Here is a 19,587-nt window from a genome sequence, read left to right on the forward strand (position 1 = left end):
TATTATGGCCATGTCAGAGTGCCTTAATGCTCCTTAATGAGCAATCACAGTTTTTTTTTTTTGCTTTTTATACTTTCCCATAGCCCATTACAGCCTCAACAAGCTTGGAGTACTCTTCATTGGATCAAACGGTTGCCCTAATTAGCCTAGGCGCTACACGCACGTAAACAACCTCGAGATATTTTTCCGAAAAAAGCGTATGCTAAGAACTTTCCAGATGGAAGAGGAGGTCCTAAAACCTATTTTCCATCTCTGTCTCGAACGAAAAAAAAATTCAAGAATTTTTTCCGTGTTTCGCTGTGCATGTTTTTTAGGGTGATCCAAAAGGAATTTTGAAAAACTTTGTATGAGGGAGTTGTAGTATTTTTGGAGTACTACAACTTCATTTCCCTGATTCGTCTATGATTTTGTCGTTTAGACTCTCAAAAAGTAGCCCGAATATGGTTCGTCGTCGTTTTCGAGCTGTTTTTGCGATTTTTCGTGGTTTTGGATTGTTTTTTATCTCGATTTTTAGGTCGAATTTTGAGGCTGCTGGTCGGAGGCCAAAATGATCGATTTTGACTTTGGACAAGCACGTCCAAAGTCAAAGAGCTCAATGTCAGCTTTTCAATGAGCCTTAGAGCGCCTTCATCGGATATACAATTTAGGAGATACGGGCCTCCAAACAGGAGTGGTTTCCATAGTTTTTTTTTTTGCCACGTGAACTTTTGTTTCACACCGTGAAACACTTTTCACGCATGAATCGGACTTCACGTGAAAATTAAATTTTGATTTTTTTAATTTTATTTTTTACATTTTTTGTCGCATGAACTTTCGTTTCACGCCGTGAAACACTTTTCACGTGTGAACCGGAGACTTCACGTGGAAATTAAATTTTGATTTTTTTTTGTCTAGTGGAAAATACGAATATCTCTTTTTGGGAGGAATATTTTTTGAATTTAGAATGAAAGGGATATGGGCATTTTCCCAAAAAAGGTAAGTGAAATAAAAAAAGTCAACCCTTTAATGATAAACCTTACACCCTTTATCATAAATGACTCCCAAAATGGACAAATTGACAACTCATGAGCATCTTCTCATTGAATGCTCATTAGCCTTAATGATTTATGTAAAAAGGCGATCAAGGATTTATCCAAGATTAATCCTTCCACTAATCTTTCTCTCTTTTACACTAATCAAAGACTCTAATTAACCACTAATCTCTAATTAATTTACACAATTGAGCACACCATTGGATAGAGCAAGGAAAAACTAATCTTTGTGCATTAACAATTGTGTAAATTAATTTAAATTAGGAGATTAATTAGACTCCTAATTATAGTCTCCTCTTTAAGGCAAATTTAAGCAAAGGAAGTCAAATTTCTCCAATTGATCATACAATTGATGTGAGTAGGTGTTTTGATGCATCCAGATGTTCTCAAAACACTCAAAAACCCAAATTTCGACTACTTATATGATCAATTTAGACCCCAATTAACATATTTTCTAAATTTTTAGCCTCTTTGAACAAGATTAAGGTCGGACATTCAGTTTGTAGTCTCATAGGTGAGCAGATTTATGCATAGCCCAGGGTCTCAGCATTGGAAGGCAGTTAGATGCATCTTTCGCTACTTGAGTGGCACCATACATCTTGGGCTGTTTTATTCCAAGGGGGGATCGTTGCCGCCAGATTTACATGCTTTTTCAGACTCAGATTGGTCTGGTTGCTATGACACAAGAGTGTCCACAAGTGGTTTTTGTTTCATGCTCGGTAGCTCATGCATATCTTGGTTGAGCAAGAAGCAACCTATTGTGGCCACTTCTAGTTGTGAAGCTGAGTACAGGGCAGCTTTCACAACTACGGTTGAGTGTGTGTGGCTCAGACGGCTTATGGATGACTTGGGTGTTGGACAGGAGTCTACCACCTCTATCTACACTGGCAGTCAGAGCGCATTGGCAGTTGCGAGAAACCCAGTTTTTCATGCTCGCACAAAGCACATTGAGGTGCATTATCACTATGTCAGGGAGACACTCTCAGCAGGAGAGATCAGCTTGGCCTATGTGCCAACACAGGACAACCTCGCCGATCTTTTCACAAAGGCGCTTCCTCGTGAGAAGTTCGAAGCTTTCCGTAAAGCTTTGGGCTTGCTCCCCTTTGTGGAATGATCTACTTCGGGCATGGCACTTCCCTATACACGAGTGCCAGCTCTCATTCACACCATCACTCCCAGGGGGGATTTGTTGCCATATATATAGGCAGTGATGTGTGTGAACACACTTAGGACCGCCGGGGCACTTTTTCCCTCTTTAGGAGGTTTTTTCCCCCGGCTTGTATATACGCCCATCATTCTAGAGCTAACTTATCTTTTGTACATTGACACAATCTAATACATTGTGTGTTGTGTGCATTCTTGCTTCTTCTTCTCCAAGCTTTGTGTGCTTTCCTGCAACCCTAATTCCAACAATCCTTCGACTGACTTTATGACTCCTATCATGCAACGATATCTTACAAATCTCACTCGTGTGCACGACATTTGATTTGAGTTCTGCCTATTCACATGAGTTCTTTGGATTAGTTTTTTTCCACTCAAATGGATTTTCAAAATCAAGCTTCTCTCTCTAGACTAATTTTCTCTCTCTAACCTTAACTTAGTAAAATGAAGGGATTTTCACGTACCAACTTTAAGAGATGTAAGGAGGGATCTTACATCCTCATCCACTTAAAGAATTGAGATGTCCTCATCTCTCAAGTTGGGGATAATCCTTGAGTAAATCTTCTTTTTCCTAAAAGTATCCTCTTAGGACCTTTTTCTCCTAAGAGACTTTTCCCAAACATCCGAAATTTCTTCAAGTTCTAAGTCCAACTATCCTTGGATAAGGGAGATGGCTTGTTCATCATCTAATATATGAGTGGGATTAGGCATATATTTCTTAAGCAAGTTGATATGAAGTTGACATGGAACACATTGTAGACTCCTAGAGGTACAGGGGTAGTAGCAATTCAGCTGCTTAATCCCCAAGGATAAATAAGTCTTCTTAGGTTGTACATAGAGAAATATCATATCTCCCTTTTCAAATACTTTCTTAGACCTTATGGAATCAACACATATACTATTTCTATATATCTCCTTAAATTTTTTAAAATTATTTAGCATTTAATGATCCATCTCATCTTACATTTGTTTTGATACCTCAACCCTTATCAACTGGTCTAGCCAATTCAATGGCGTGAGACAATCCTATCCATAGAGCACCCAATGGTGCAATGTGATAGGAGGTGTTATACGCAAACTCCATTGAATTGTCTCACACCAACTCAATGGTGCAATGTGATAGGAGGTGTTATACGCAAACTCCATTGAATTGTCTCATGCCAATTCAATGGCATGAGATAATCCTATCCATAAAGCACCTTGAAAGGGCTCATCCCAATGGTGCGGTGTGATAGGAGGCGTCATACGCAAACTCCACCATATGTAAGTAACTCATCCATCATCGTTTGGGATCTTGAACACAGTAGGACCGAATTATATCTTCAATCACTTAGTTTACTCTTTCTATTTAGACATCAATCTCTAGGTAGTTTTGAGATTTAAAGAAGTCCCTCTAATGCCTCGAAGAAGCAGTCCAAAACATAGAACTTTGTATCTTTGTCACAATTCTCCTCAATACCCCATGTAATCTGAATGTCTCTTTTAAGAAGACCTTGGTAATATTTAGTACAATGTTAGTCTTCTTTGTACGAATCAGATGGGGAACTTTGGTTAATCTATCCAGTATAACATGTAATCTTGATATAATGAGGATGTCTTGCAAGTATTATTCTCTTTTAGTCAAAATATTCTTCTTTATCCCCCATTCACATTGGGAACACACAATCGATTATTGAAATATAGGCATCCTTCATCTAGCTTGTACCCTTGTACTTTGGGGAGATTTGCTCTCCTATTTGAGTGAAGCAGTGACATGGGTGGAAATAAGTTTTCCTACCTAATCCTTTCTTTGACTTCCCCTAACAAAAGATCTCTTAGTAGAGGGTGGTAAGGATTTCTATGTAGCCTCGGTCAGAAAAGCCTTTATAAAATCTTTTGTCATAGCTACCACTTCAAAAATTGTTTGGGGGGGCGCAAAATAGAGGAGGTTAGAAAAACCTTGGTGATACTACTCTAAACTGTTCTTTGGTTAGCTCCAAAAATTCATTCATCTTTTCCTCATCGAATCTTTGGTGGAACAAAACCTTTGGTGGAGATACCACTCTATGTCATTCCCTCCCAGTTGATTATGGGCTCCAACCCATTGGATTCACAATAATTCCTCCACTCATTAGTTAAAGCTATTCAAATGACTATTAGGTGGGAAAGGGCCATCTCACTCCTTTTGTTATACCCGACTACATTGAAATACTCATCCATGGAGTCAATCAAGGATTCTGTTACTTCTCCTAGATTCTTCTTGTCACCCTTGAATTATCCTGGTTGAGCTTTGTAGAGTGCCTCCGTGACATCATTATCAAGGGGTTCCTTAGTGGATTCCAGGGTGGTGTTGGTTTTGATTCATATTTTTTGTAATTAGCCATTGTAATTAGCAAAGAGAAGATGGTTATACAAAGTTACTTTGGAAATTTACATTTGATTTTAGATGTTAAGATTAGAGTGCAAATTTCTTGAATTTATATCAAAGTATAAAAATTAATATATTTATCTATAAAGACTAGTTACAAAAACCACTTTTTAGGCTATGGATACAAACAGTATGAAATGACAAGAAAGATATTTATATACAAACTTTGTACACGAAAGATATAGGCTAAGATGATTAATTCTAGAAAGATATTCACCCAAATGATAATTATGTAGCCTAGAGATCCTATATTCCTTGACTAAGCCTAACCCCTCTATGATCATGCAGTGCAAATGTATGTGCAAGCGAGAAGTAATGAAAATGTGAGGGAAGAGTGTGGAGCTGCAAAAGGGACAATAAGAATCAAAATGTGTGAGATGTGGACCCCTCGATACAGCCCCTAACTCCATAGATTTTCATTATGGTTTATTTTGTAATTGTTTGAACTCAATGAATATATGTTTTTGTTAATGTTTTTTCCCAGTTTATTCTCCTATCTATTTATTTTAAAAAAAGTTGGGACAGATAGTTTTTTTTTTAAGCTTGGGGAGTTTTGTGAAAACTTCCCAATCCCAGCTTTTTTTAACAAGTTTATTTTTTCCCTATTGGAGCAGCATTTATAACAGCCACAAATAATACTACCCAGCAACAAAATTTTGCTACTAATAATGCTGCTAAGCAATGCTCCACTGCAGCGAATATAGTAGCATCTGTAGTAGTAGCGAAATGACCCTGACATTTACCAAGGCTTGTACATATTCATACGGTCTTAGAGTAGGAATCGCCATAAGTATATTTCATCGAACCATTTTCAAGTGCCCGTCCAAGGTGTAGATTTGGACATTGTTCCTTCATAGTTTGATCATACATGCTTTTGGTGTCTCCATCTTCTATTTGATGTAGGATTATAGTGGAAACTCTTGTTCTCCCCAAAATGGTTTAACATTCCCTCCACTTCAAAAATTATCACCTATTGCTATCCATTTTACCACTTGCTATTTTAGTTCTTGGAGAGATGAGATCTCGCTTGTGCTCCAAAAATGCCTAATACTTCATGTCCAAGCTTTGGAAAGCTTGTGGGAAGCCTACGGTTTGTGAAAAAGCCTCAAAAGATGCATGAAATTTTTAAAAATTTGGGAGAAATTTGTAGAATCCAAAATTGGTAGATCTGGGCATGAGAAATGGCTCAAAAAAGCTTAAGAAATCTCAATAAAGCTTTTACCAAAGCATTAGGAAGCTTATTTAGAGAACTAGGGTTTACAAATGGTTCAAGATAATTTAGAGAAAAAATAAGGAAAAATCTAAAAATGTAAAAATTAGGGTTTATGTAGAGAATGGATCAAAGTATGGAGCTCTAACACCACTGCAAGAACAAGGGTTGCACTCATCACATGGAGTACACATGCACCATCTCATGAGGGAGAAGGTCACCAATAGTAAAATGATTAGTGATTATTAATTATTGTAATTAGGGCTTATACTTGTAATTAGTTATTTTAATTAGGGCTTATATACTCTTGCAATTAGTTATTAGGGCTTATATTTGTCTTATATACGCTTGCCCCTTTTTACATTCACTTATTCTCTGGGCCCCTACATCCCATGGCCCCTTTGGCCCATTATTTACAAGGTTTGATCACTTTCACAAGGCATGTGAAATTTGCTACATTGTGTGTGTGTGTGTACATATATATATATATATATATATATATATATATATATATATATATATATATATATACCTACATACTGGGTTAACCTTATTTTGCTAGATAAAATTACACACTCTAGATAAAAGAAGGTGAAATTTGAGTTTACCTACCTCACATAATCTTCTAATTCAAACATCGAATTAATTCCCATGTACTTTTTGTTGCTTTATAGGCGATCTCATTGGAAAAGAGAATCTCAGAGCATCACCACCAAAAAGATTTGATGCCATTTTGTAGCTCAAAAAGAGATGTATCTATACCTACTTATAAAGCATGGTCTTTTAGGGACAACTAAGTTTTTCTTTCTTTGAAAGTTATCATGTATTCAAAATATCAACTCATGGACCAAAGAATGGTGTAGAGTTGGTTAACAAGATGATGCATGGTGGAGAAATATGTTGGAAAAGCATTTGCTCAATTCTCCACACTCATATTATTTCTACGAGTGTGATGGATGTGCTCTATTTTGTAAGGCCCCCCTTTGTGAGAGGAGTAGCCATTGTTGAAAAGATGCAGGGGGGAAGAGAGCTTGAGCTCTTGCAAGCACACACACACACTCACAAAACCCTAATAGAGAACACACAAGGTGAGAGGCTGAAAATCTTCTTCTTCTCTACTCAACACTCAACACACCATATACAAGATAAGAGTACACACAATATGAAAGGTACTCAACCAATACATACACGGGTTCTCTATAGTGTGAACTCGACTAAATGAGCTGGCGCTATAACTATGCCAGTCTCTAGAGTGGCTGTCACACAGCCTGTCATCCCACTGGCCGCATATCTCCCATGATCTCACCAACCATGCCAGTGGTGTAAGTGTGGAGCCTATCCCCCAGGCGGGTCATCAGTGTCCACCGCCTCACTAGAGCTCGATATCTCAACACTCCCCCTCGAGCTCAACTCCATCTCATGTACACCAAGCGAAGCCCTGAATCTACGAAGCTTCTCTGTACCCAATGCTTTGGTGAAGATGTCAGCTACCTGATCCTCTGTGCTGACATAAACAAGGTCAAGATCTCCTGCCAAGACCTTCTCTCTGACGAAGTGGTAGTGGACATCTATGTGCTTCGTACGAGCATGAAAGACTGGGTTCCTGGCCAACTGTATACTGCTAATGTTGTCACAGAAAATGACAACTTGTCTATCCACTGATAGACCCAAATCTGCAAGTAGCTTTCTCAACCAAGCTACCTCACATGCTGCCATAGCAGCTCCTCTGTACTCGGCCTCTGTACTCGATAGAGCAACCGTAGGCTGCTTCTTGCTGCTCCAAGTCACAGCAGCACTCCCCAAAGAAAACATGAATCCACTGGTAGATCTTCTATCTGAGATACTACCAGCCCAATCAGCATCTGTGTACCCATGTACACATATTTCTGTCCCAGTCTCATAGAATAGTCCACAATGCAAAGTAGACTTCACATACCTCAGTATGCGTCTCACTGCATCCAAATGCGGTTTCCGTGGAACCTGCATAAACTGACTCACCAACCCAACAGCATAGCTCAAATCTGGTCTGGTGATCGTCATGTAGATCAAACTTCCTACTATGCGTCTGTACATAGTAGGATCCTCCAAGATCTCTCCTGAATCTGCACTCAACTTGCCATTCTGATCCAATGGCACAGAAATAGGCTTACAGCCTGTCATACCATACTTGGACAACATGTCCAAGCCATACTGTCTCTGCAGTAATCCAATACCATGTGGTGACCTAATCACCTCAATGCCCAAGAAATATCTGAGCTCCCCCAGATCCTTCATCTCGAACTTCTGTCTAAGCAGGATCTTTACATCAAAGATCTCTGCATCATGGTCCCCCGTAATGATCAAGTCATCTACATAGATGACAACAAGCACAACTCCTGTATCACCATGTCTCACATACAATGAGAAATCTGCATTGGCTACATGAAAGCCAATAGTGACGAGATATTCAGAAATCTTGTCAGACCATGCTCTTGGTGCTTGCTTTAAGCCATACAAGGCTTTCTTCAACCTGCAAACATGTTCGGGGTGACCCTCATCCTCATATCCCCAGGTGGCTGCAACATATACACCTCTTCTTGCAAATCCCCATGCAAGAATGCATTCTTTACATCCATCTGATGTAAAGACCATTGCTTTGACGCAGCCACTGCTATCACAACTCTCACCGTTGCCATCTTGGCAACTGGGCTGAAAGTTTCCTCATAATCAATCCCATATGTCTGTGCATATCCTTTGGCTACCAATCTAGCCTTGTACCTGTTTATGCTTCCATCACTGTTATGTTTAACTTTGTACACCCACTTGCATCCAATGGCTTTCTTGCCTTCTGGCAGTTGCACTAAATCCCAAGTTTCATTTCCATATAGTGCATCCATCTCCTCATCCATAGCTTTCTCCCAACACACATTTCCAACAGCCTCATCAATGCATGTGGGCTCAACAACCTGCACAACCTTTGCCATATATGCATAGTGATGTGCCACATAACCATCATAGGTAAATCTCTGCATAGGATTTCTCACTCTCCCAGATCTTCGCAGCTTCTCATTCATGGCTTCCATAGCCTTCTTTACACCAGGTGTTCTCATAGCTGGGATCCCAAGCTCCTCATCAAGGCTCATATCTGAGCCACTAGACTCTCCATCAACATGAGAATGCCCTGCAGAAATGTCAGGCATACCAAGGGGCTCAAACACTTTCTCTTTTCCTTTACGTGATGTACTAATCACATTTGTAGGGCTGGTATTATGACGCAGCCTGCCACTCCATGGTCTATCAATAGACCCACTAGATGAGGACTCTCCTGGTCCACTCAAAGACTGTGATTGCTGACCTGCATTCTGTGCAACCACACTTCCACTCACATCAGCCCCAACAACTTCTTTTTCAGCAGCATACCAGCTGCTCATCTCATCAAAGACAACATCCCTGCTTACCCTCAACTCACGTGTAGCAGGGTTATAACACCTGTATCCCTTTTACTCAAGGGAGTATCCAATAAACACACATTTTTCAGCTTTTGGATCCAGCTTAGTTCTCAGCTCATCTGGCACATGCACATATGCAATACATCCAAAGACTTTCAGATGAGACAAATCTGGTTTTCTGCCAGTAAACCTCTCCTCTGGAGTTACATCATGTATGGCTGCAGTTGGATTCTTGTTCATGATGTATACTGCTGTAGAAACAGCCTCAGCCCAATAGCAATGCGGCATATTCTTCTCTTCCATCAATGCTCGCGGAATCTCAGCAATGTGCCTGTTTTTTCGCTCAGCAACTCCATTTTGCTGCGGAGTGTATCTGCATGTGAACTGTCTCCGAATACCATTCTTCTTCAAATATTCAGAGAACTCATTGGAGAAGTACTCTCCCCCTCCATCTGACCTTAGGCACTTTACATATTTCCCTGTTTGCTTTTCAACCAAAACTCTGAAATTCTGAAAGTGAGTGAACACCTCACTCTTCTCCTTCATGAAATATACCCACACTTTTCTTATGTGGTCATCAATGAAAGTCACATAGTACTTGCAGCCTCCCATAGATATGGTCTTCGTAGGACCCCATACATCTGAATGCACAACATCTAGTGCATTTCTGCTCACATATCTGTTACGTGGAAACACATGCTTTGTTTGCTTCCCAAATTGGCATGCTTCACAGATTTTATGCATACCTTCCACTTTAAATTTTGGCAGCCCTGTCACAATTCCTTTTGTCTGCATAGACTTCAATCTCTGCACATTCACATGTCCAATTCTTTTATGCCATATGTCTGTGTCTGCAACAATTCCTGAACCATTTGCAAACATCGCAGCACTCATCTCAGGCATGTCTACATCCAACGTAAACATTCTGCCCACTCTGTTGCCTTTTGCAACCAACCTGCACTTGTCTTTAAAATCTTCAACATAACATCCATCAGGGTTAAACTGAACCTGCAAACCCTGCTCAATCATCTGGCCAACTGAAACCAGATTCTTTGTTATGTTCGGTACATGAAGTACATCTGCAAGGTACTTCACTTTGCCATCCTGCATAGACAATGGCACATCTCCAATGTGGGCAATTGGATGAGCAGTGTCATCCCCTGTTTCCACAAAACCTGGTCTTTCAGGGTTTTTCATCTCCTTGAACCACTCCCCATGACTCGTCATGTGGTTCGAAGCGCCTGAATCCACATACCATACATTATCTTTTTGTGCTGCATCAACATTTTCAGACATGGCATTCACAACATGCTGCATAACAAACAACCTTTCATTATCCTCATTATTTCTGCTTGAGGATGCATAGTTGTTTTGCTGCACTTTCCCATTTTGCATGTCAGCCTGCTTCTTATAACATTCTGCCTGCACATGTCCGGTCTTACCATAATAATAGCATTCACGTGCATCATTGTATTGCCTTTGCCAATTTCCACGGCCTCTTTGACTCCCCCTACCTCTGAATTTGCCTCTTCCACTTGCGTGTTGTTGTTGTTGTTGATTCTGGGACTGTTGTTGTTGCTGCTGCTGCTGGCCATAATTCTGATTACCTGTTCGGCCACCTCCTTGACCGTGTCCACGGCCCCCTCTACCTCGTCCTCTTCCTGAACTCGTGTAGAAAGCCTGTTGCTCTGAACTGTTTTTACTTTGTGAAGACTGTTGGTCTTCACCCAAGCTCTTCTCTTCGATAATCAGCATAGACACCAAATCTGTAAAGTTGGGAATGTTTTCCCGAGTCTGAATAGACGTCTTAAACGCCTTGTATTGTGGCCCGAGACCACGTAGACAGACTTCCACCTTGTCATCATCATCTACTGACACACCAATAGATGCAAGGGATTCCACAATACCCTTTATCTTCAACGCATAGTCATTCACAGACATGCTCTTTTTCTCCACAGTATGAAGTTCATTCTTCAACTGTATCTTACGTGCCTTGGTATTTGTTTCATAAAGCTTTACCAAGGTGTCCCATGCCTCCTTGGGGGACTTGGCATCCTGAATGTGCCCAATCATGGTGTCCTGTATACTAATGGATAGCCAATACATAACCTTCCTGGCTCCTTGGTTCCAGTCTTTAAACTCTTTCACATCTGCAGCAGTCGGATTTATATCCGGTATCTCCGGTGCCTCTTCATCATGTTCACCTTCTATGTAGTCCCAATAGCCTTTTCCCATCAGGAAATTAGTCAACCTGAACCTCCAAGCATGGAAGTTATCCTTATCCAGTTTCTCAGCCACAATCTGTGTTATGCCATCATTAGACATCTTGCCAAACACACAATTTTACCAGAAACTGCACTCTGGTTTTTCCTACACAACTGCTGTATTTTCTGCACAGCGGTACTGCAGTCCACTCAAATGTCACAACCAGTGACCTCAATGTGCATACATACACCCAATGGCAACTGTAGACCTCTTTGCAGCACCCACAGTGTCTGCACAGTCAATCTGTCTTCCTGCAGTTCTTAAAACAGAGTTCTGCAGAGAATCGATGACTTACCCGCAGTGCTCGAAATCGCCTGCTTTCTGAAAAACGGAGCTCCAGACGCGCCCGAAACGCGTTTTCGGCCTGAAAATTTTTGTCCAAAGGACTGTATAGTTGCCCTATAGCTTTACTCTCGCGAAGAAAGCTCCTCAATCAGAGACCGTTTGCCGGTGCCTCCCGTAGAGCTCCCGACAAGGGTGTAGTCACCAACACAATAGGGAAGAGTAGTTGAAGCTCTTACCCTCGTACCGCTTCCTGTGGTTCTCTTGCTTGCAGCTCATCCCTTAGCACGAACCAGGCTCTGATACCATGAAAAGATGCAGGGGGGAAGAGAGCTTGAGCTCTTGCAAGCACACACACACACTCACAAAACCCTAATAGAGAACACACAAGGTGAGAGGCTGAAAATCTTCTTCTTCTCTACTCAACACTCAACACACCATATACAAGATAAGAGTACACACAATATGAAAGGTACTCAACCAATACATACACGGGTTCTCTATAGTGTGAACCCGACTAAATGAGCTGGCGCTATAACTATGCCAGTCTCTAGAGTGGCTGTCACACAGCCTGTCATCCCACTGGTCGCATATCTCCCATGATCTCACCAACCATGCCAGTGGTGTAAGTGTGGAGCCTATCCCCCAGGCGGGTCATCAGTGTCCACCGCCTCACTAGAGCTCGATATCTCAACAATTGTGGCGAGGGCCCTCAGAAGATGGCTTATGTAAACTTTTGGCACCTTGCCAACAAGTAGGATGCATACTTATGCGGGCTATGTAACCGCATTAGTGAGTGCTAGATAGCAAACCAAGAACACATTGTTCTTGGGTTGTGGGACCCTTTCTAGGGTCCAGAGAATTTCAAATGGTCGGTTGGTCATTTTGGACCAAGCTCGGCTAATGTGGCCAAGATATGTATGTGGCAACCCTAGGTACTATATATAGACTAGTTTGGCAACCTTAGTTTTTCACCGAGTTCATTGTGTTTAAGCACTCTTGTAAGCAAGACATCTTCCATTCATATTCTCTCTACATCGCTATCAAATCTCCTTACTCGGGGGGTGAATGCCGTTAGTTTATAATCAAATTTATAAGTAGTAATATTTTTTACTCTCCACTTCTTTCTATAATTGAGTTCATTGTATTATGTGATCATGCCATTATTGTGCATTCTTACACAATGGGGTTTTTTTGACTTTGTAAAAAGTGAATGCATGATTGGAAAATAATGGCTTACCATGTGTACAACCCTTTTGTGCATAGGAGTTGTAGACAATTGTAATTTTAGATTTTTAAAGTGTAAAATATACTAATACCTAAACCCTATGTTTGGGATTTCCTTAACAATGTCATGGAAAAGGAGGGGGCACCCCAATGCTAAATTTAGGGGATTTATGGCCAATAAGCCCCATGAAAATTGGCTTGCAATCAAGGCAATATTTAATAGTGGTCCAAATAATTTTCTTGAGGGAAAAGAAAGGTCATGTTTGTTTCATTGGGAGCAAAGAAACGTGAGTAAGTGTGTTCCTCCACAATGGCGAGAGGAGTTTAAGATGTGAGAGGTGTTCTTTTGGGATGCCATGACTAACAAGAGCTTTGAAGAGTAGAAAATTATGTTCACTTCAGCCCTTATAAGTGTGTGTTGTGATTTCTCAAAGCCTTGCACCATGAGGGTGGATGCATGTGGAAGAGGCATTGGAGCTGTCTTGTATCAAGATCATGGAGTGATTGCATATAAGAGCCGAGAGCTAAAAGCTAAGTGATAAAGAGATGAAAATGCATTTATACGATCAAGAGATGTTTGATCTTGCATTCCACCATCAAGACTTGGCACCACTACCTCTATGTTGGAGTAGATTTTATGTGAGGAGTGATGATAGAGTGTTGAAACATTTTTTATATCAACCCAAATCTCTCTCCCAAGCAAAGAAGGTGGGTTGCTACTCTTCAAAAATATGACTTCAAGATAACTACATAAAGGGGAAGGATAATGTGGTTGTCAACTCACTCTCTAAAAATGTGGATAGGTTCATTGGCAGCCTTATTGGAGGTGCATAGTGATTGGATCATTGACATACAAGTGTTAGCATAGCCTTACTAACATGGGGGAAAACAGATGCTCCTACACACATAGCCATGGGGTACACATGTACACATAAGCATGGAGTAGGAGACATGGATCAAGAATAAGATATATGATACAAGATAAAGGTACAAGCAAAACATCATAGTGTATTCATATCCATCATCTATTATATATCCAATTTGCATACAAGAGGGGCTTTATATAGCCATCCAACCATGTGACTCTTAGGATACCCATGTGACTATTGGGCTCCCATCCACAAGAACATAACTCGCCCCACTAGCCCTCTTGTAACCACTTCTTGATATGACATCTTTTAATGACTAAATCCCACAACTCATTAGCCTAAGCTAATGCTAGTAATTCTAGGGGGTGTTCACACCCAAGCTAATGACAAAATTCTAGGGGGTGTTCACACTCGTCAACACCTCTCTTCCCCTTTGTTTAATTGGGGGTGTACATCTCCTATCAATAACAAGTACATCATGAAAATCTATGAATAAGTGGCTGCTAGAAGGTATAATGCAAGCCATTTCAAGTCATACAATATAATCATGTAGAACCACATAAAACTGATGGTAGACCAAGGAGATGATGAGAAGATGGTTTCCACCAATCCAATGAAGAATCCACAAATATATGCCAATGAATAATCTCATCCAAGGGCACTCAAGTGTGCTACCATCTGTGTCGGGGAAGATTCATCTCTGGAAGTCCGTAAAGTGAGTTCTCCCTTAGGTCCTAAAATTACAACATCCAACAAGTAAGTGCATTCTAGAAATCATTACATCATTTTCTTATGCTTTTAAAATTTTCATTTTGGTTTAAATTTTGTTTGTTTCTTTTCCTTACAGGAAACTTGGTAGGGACATCGGTGAGCTTTTCCTCTAGACCTCATGCCTTCTCACTCGGTCTTACGGTGGGTATCTCGGCGGCAGGTATCTCACTAAGCTTTCTCCTCCGGCTTTCATGCCTCTTTATCCGGGACTTATAGGCAACTTAGTAGGGATCTTCAACTGGGCTTCCTCTGGACCTCATGCCTTCTCACTCAGTCTTACATGTGTCTCGGTAGTATCGTCAGTGATACTCTTCCTCTCGCCCTCATGCCTCATTTTTGGACTTACAGGTGATGTGGTCGGGACCTTGCTGGGCTTCCTCCATACCTCATGCTTTCTTTGTATATTTCTTCCCAAGGGAAAATCTAGTCATACCCAAAGGGTGGTCGTTTTGTGTCAAGGAGCTACGCTTTATGGTCATTTTGTGTCAGGGAGCTACGCTTACACTCAGGGTGTTAAGCAAGGCAAGGGCCTTGTAGGGTGCATGAAGAGACTAACTATTGGGGAGCACGAATTACATGCCAAGTTTGCAATCTGGGAGGGTATCAAGTGTAGCAAGGATTTTCAGCCAGTCGTAGTAGTTGACTTCATCACTATTGACAAAAGAAAGTTTGAAAATTTTCACCCACATGGGTTGTGTATGTGAGGTTTATGGGTGCAATTGTTGGGACCCTCCCCTTTCTAGAGTTTGTGCTAAGCTCCAAATGCCGAGTTATGGCTCAAGGGGAGGTGGTATGTGGGTGGGGGGTGGGAATAAATATGCGGTTAGAGGAGGAGCTCCATGGGTGTGCTCGAGGCATCTATTCACGTCGAGGTGCATGTATGGAGGGGCCCCACTAGATGAGGGCTCTTCATAAATCGTTTTGCCCTCACGGCCAAACGTGTGTGACATGGCAATCACATGTGAATGTGCTATGGTGGTCGCATCGCCCAATGAGCGAAAGGTGTCCATAGTGTGTGGGGAAGCCTAGAAAAGCATCAACAGTATGCACACAAACCCAAAATAGGAGTTTTGGCATTTTGCCTTACGTGTTAATGCACTCTTAAGGTAAAAAATGGTCTTTTGAGGGTTTTATGTGTGTAAAAACGACCCTAGTGAGTCGGGGAGGTAGACCATAAGTATCATTAAAGACTTGGAAATTTTGAATTTTTCTAATTTTTTTTGGAAAACGTCTACCGTTACGCTTAGAAGCATGCGCTCGGACGCTTATGTGCAAATGCCCATGGCAAGTTTTTTTTTTTAAATTTCTTCTTTTGGAATGTCTACCCAAACGCTTAGGTGCGAGTGCTTGTGGCAAGGTTTTTTTTTTTGAAATTTTTTTAAGAACGTCTGCCTGGACGCTTAGAAGCATACGCTGCCTTGATGCTTAGGTGAGAATGCATGGTAAGTTTTTTTTTGGATTGGTGCACCTGAACACTTAGAAGCGTATGCCCGTGACTTTAGGTGTGAATGGCTGGCAGGTTTGAAATTTGAATTTGAATTTGGAGGGAAGTGATTGATGAATGGGGGCAACTAAGATCCCCTCATTGATGCAAGGTAGGTGGGAAAAAGCTAAAGTTAGAGGCTACCTCTAAATTAGTGGTTTTTGACTAATTTAGAGGCACTCTAACTTAACTAAAGATTAATTCTTCTTAATTTGAATTTGGAGGGAAGTGATTGATGAATGGGGGCAACTAAGATCCCCTCATTGATGCAAGGTAGGTGGGAAAAGGCTAAAGTTAGAGGTTACCTCTAAATTAGTGGTTTTTGACTAATTTAGAGACACTGTAACTTAACTAAAGATTAATTCTTCTTAATCTCACTATTAATCATCATTTAACCCTCTTCTTGGCTCTCTAATTACTCCCTAATGGTGAGGAGTTTAGAGAAGGAGATTTTATATGTGGATTAGCAATGTTTAGGCTAACCTAATGATGTGATCACCCCTAGTTAATCTCTTTAATTAACCCACTCAAAAGAGGAAAAATTAGGCAAATAAGACCTAATTTTAGCACTAATTCTGACTAATTGTGAGCTAATGGAAGTGGACTAGGCATGAAATTAGATCAAGCAAGTGTTTAAACCCACTCCAAATACTCTGATTGCAAGCAATTAGGCTCAATTTTTTTATTTTTTGCTCTCGTCAAGTTCACTAATCACACTAACCAATAGATTAGTGATAATTAGTAAAAATTTAGAGATTGTTTTTGCTTTTTTTGGGTTTTTTGGTGGGTTAGGGTTATATCTAACATTCCTAAGCTACCTATGTATACTAATCTAACATAAAACATGTTTGGAAGCAAAAAAATTAGTAGAAAACACATATGTTAAAGTAAAAATCATCTTCTTTGAGCTCTCTAATCACCCAAATCTGTAGTTTTTTTTAACCTAAACACTTGCTAATCCTACTCCCAACCACAAGCTATGCACAAAATCAAAACAAATCCTACTTACTTGTTGGCACTGAGCTATGGAGACTCCGTTGGATTTGAATCAAAGAAGGCTTTGACAAATAACGGATTGGCACTCCCCGGAAGCAACGCCAAAGATGTTAAACTCACCCTAATGTGTTCTGGGAAGTTGCCAATCCACCAAGCTCGAGCTAGGCACTCAAGAGCTCCACCGTAGCCGCTCATCACTGTCGTCCTCCCGCACTTGTTTGTCACACTAAGGCAGTTGCTCTAATCCAACAAGTGGTGTAACCTCTCTCGCGAAGATCATGTGGGATCTTTGTGGAAGACAATCGCGATGGTAGTTTAATCACTCAAGAAAGAAGAAGAGAAGAAGCAAGAGGAAAGCAAGAGAGAACAAGTGATTAGCACACTGATCACTCCCAAACCCTAACCCTAAGCATACCACACATGCTAGATTAGAGCTGCAAGAGAGAGGGAGAAAGAACACTCCACTTCTATTGCACAAATGGGAGAATGAGTTACAAACAAGAGAAATTGGCTTTTATAGTTCTAAGCCTTTTCCCACTAGACAAAACATAGTTACAAGCCTTTTCTTTATGGTTTGGCCAACTGACCAAGATCCTCTTGTCTATCCTTCTAAGCTCAATACTTGGGAGTGTCTTTAGGGTGTTTCCCTTATCGAATGAAGGGATTTACAATATAGTGTGGGTGCCCATTACATAAGTGTATAGACATAGTTGTCATAGGAATGTGTTAACCAATATGCGGTACTTGTCGTGACACAACTCACACATTCTCCCCATTATAGTGTTTTGATTTGATCAAATCCCCCACAAGTACATCACACCAGTGTGTAAGACCAAGTGTGCTCCCCAACAAGTAGAGCTTGGTGCAATACCAAGGTTCTTTCCATTCATCTTAACTTTTAGGGTTTTTCACAAAATTTTCCTTGGGGAAAAACTTCTTCTATATGCAAATCCCTCTCAGACACTTAATTGGGGTGTTAATCCCTAATAATGGATAAAGTTTAGAAACTCTTTTCCCAATTACTCGTCGCAAACTTACTCCACGATAATCTCATAAGGATAGAGTTTAAAAACTCTTTTCCCAATTACTTGTTTGCTGACTCACTAGACGACTGGTCTTGTGTCAATTGTAGAGTTAAAAAACTCTTCTTTAAACCTCCAAATTTCCTAGATAAGTGATCACACATCCATTGTAAACGAGCTCCTGGGGTGCTCACATACAGCAGAGAAGTTCCGACGGTAGCTCTCCATCAGCGAGCAAATGGGGCTTCATCTGGGTGACAAGGGTCTAGCGTTGCTGCTGCTACTTACCTCACCTTTTCTCTGCATCGGCCTGGGAAGTCTTCATGCACCCCTGCTCGATATTCTCTCTAATATTCCATACCAAAAATTAGTATTAATCCATTAAATTAAGAAAAGAGTCCCTCTCTCTCTCTCTCTCTCTCTCTCTCTCTCTCTCTCTCTCTCTCTCTCTCTCTCTCTCTCTCTATATATATATATATATATATATATATATATATATATATATAGTTCAAGTCCCACCGTTGGTCTTATATGCCCTCGTGTGGCATTCTACCGACGTTAATACCCCCCCCCCCTCTCTCTCTCTCTCTCTCTCTCTCACCAAGCTTAATACTTTCTCTTTTTCTCTCTCACGCACACTCTCTAATCAAAATAATGCTGATATCTTTTTCTTCCTCATGATTCTAGTACTCGAGATGATCTAGAAATCTAGAAAGTGGGAATAATATTACCTCAATATATCATAGTAATATCTCTTCCCCCCAGATGTTTGGGCAAGAAGGTTACACTTTATAAAATCCATAATCCATAATTAAGAAAAGGGTGTTAAAATGGCTATTGGGAAAAGCTTTTGGCATGCTTTTAACGGCATGGGGCCACCCAAGATGCAAGAAGCACTTAATGATGCACAATAAAAATATCAAGAACACCAAGAAGCATGCTAATCTCCCTTGTCATTGGGTTTTGAGAAAAGCAACAAACATCATGGTTAATCTAGAATCAAGAAAAATTCATACATGCTACTAATCTCTCTTCTTGCAAGAAATGAGCATGGATTACGCATTTGACTTTTAATCAAGAGCTTGTGGGCAAGGAGAAGAATCATGCATGCTACTAATCTCTCTTTTGCAAGAAATGCATATAAATTAGGCATTTGACTTCTAATCAAGAGCTTGTGGGCACGGAGAAGAATCATGCATGCTACTAATCTCTCTTCTTGTGCAAGAAATGCGTATGGATTAGGCATTTGACTTGTAATCAAGAGCTTGTGGGCAAGGAGAAGAAATGCATATGGATTAGGCATTTGACTTCTAATCAAGAGCTTGTGGGGGCAAGGAGAAGATCAAAGCTTCTCATCCTGTCGTGATGGCCAAGTGTCAGCATAGCCTTGCTAACATAGGGAAAAACACATGCTCCTACGCACATAGCCATGGGG

Source organism: Cibotium barometz, chromosome 28, assembly GCF_041138505.1.
Source record: "Cibotium barometz isolate CiBa-2024 chromosome 28, ASM4113850v1, whole genome shotgun sequence".
Taxonomy (NCBI): domain Eukaryota; kingdom Viridiplantae; phylum Streptophyta; class Polypodiopsida; order Cyatheales; family Cibotiaceae; genus Cibotium; species Cibotium barometz.